Raw genomic sequence first — 1,306 nt, forward strand, 5'->3', positions numbered from 1 at the left:
GAGGGAGAAGATACAGAAGTGTAGCAAGTAGCGATAACGCCTAATCTAAGGCTCAAACTATCAGACTCAAGTCTGCTATTCCAGTCTACAAGGAGCTAAGTCATCCGAACGACGTCGGTAGAAAGTCAAGGCTATCCAGCCCACACGGGTCATAAGTCTAAGGCAATGCTAGCCTAACCTAGACTAAGGACATCATGCTTACGGTTAAGGATGAACAAGGCATACAATACAAAGCATACAAGCATATAATAGCATTTAGCACATAGACATGCAACTCTACTAAACCGGTTAACATGATACTATACTCGAAATGTGGCCAATCGATCCTAACATAAGGTATCTAATCAAAGTAAGGTAGTAAACTAGTATCCACCCCCAATTCACTCCAATCGACATGTTTTTACACAATTAAGCTCAATCTAAAAGAAGGAAAGCCGTAGCCTACCTTAAGGCTAATCGCGCGCTCTCCAAATCACTTTACCGGAGCTTTCCCTTTTCGAACAGTCTCGAAACGCTGCCCCGCTATCAAAAATAGAGTCACAACATTACTATGGTCATTTAGACACCAAAATCACAACAAATAGAGACGGGTAAATTTTGGAGTCAAAACGGGAATCGTGGGACCCGCATCGAACTGTCCGAATTTGACTCCGTCAAGAGACCCTAAACAGCACCCCAAACTTATGTCCCAAAATGGAACACAATTCCAGGCTCAAAACATAGCAAAAACCAACAAGCAAGAAATCACACTTTAATCTACTAAAAGAAATCCTACAGCAGCAGCCAAAACTCGAAATAAACGAAAATCAAAAGGTGCCCAACACTCTTTGAACACTCTACGATGAAGCCACGATAATTCTCAACACGTGGGACTTCGAATCACCCAAAACCGAGCTAAAATGAGTGAGATATGGCCAAAACAAAAATACCAAAAACAAGGACTCGAAACAGGCACTGCAGTCAGGTTTTTTAGTGAAATTACCTCAAACGGGAACCCCAAACCACTATCCGAGCTCACCAACGCGTTGCCCTCGAAAAATCTCACAACTTTGCCTTTGAATCGCCCAAATCGGTTGAGAGATGAGAGAGTTAAGAGAGGTTGAAGTTTTGGGAATTGTTGCTGGTTTTCTGCATTTATTGCAGAAAATCTGCAATAATTTCAAAACCTTAAACTCCGACGGGGTGCTCCGATCTCGTTCGGAACCCCGTGCACGCAAACGAGATATGCAACCATACCAAATTTGATATTCCAGACTCAACGGCGCAGTCGAAATTTCCATCAGAGGTCATTTCGATAAAAAGTGGG

General features: G+C 42.6%; 1 long non-coding RNA gene across 1 annotated transcript in view; it reads right to left on the reverse strand.

Moving 5' to 3' along the window:
- Nucleotides 1–1,057, reverse strand: part of LOC125862354 (uncharacterized) — a 2,126-nt gene extending 1,069 nt beyond the window's left edge. Inside the window, exons 1-2 of the long non-coding RNA XR_007446038.1 lie at nt 983–1,057; nt 446–522 (exon numbers count right to left, since the gene is read on the reverse strand). This is a non-coding gene — a long non-coding RNA (uncharacterized LOC125862354). The remainder of the gene's footprint in view (nt 1–445; nt 523–982) is intronic.
- Nucleotides 1,058–1,306: the final 249 nt, after the last annotated feature.

This window comes from Solanum stenotomum, chromosome 4 (assembly GCF_019186545.1).
Source record: "Solanum stenotomum isolate F172 chromosome 4, ASM1918654v1, whole genome shotgun sequence".
NCBI lineage: Eukaryota > Viridiplantae > Streptophyta > Magnoliopsida > Solanales > Solanaceae > Solanum > Solanum stenotomum.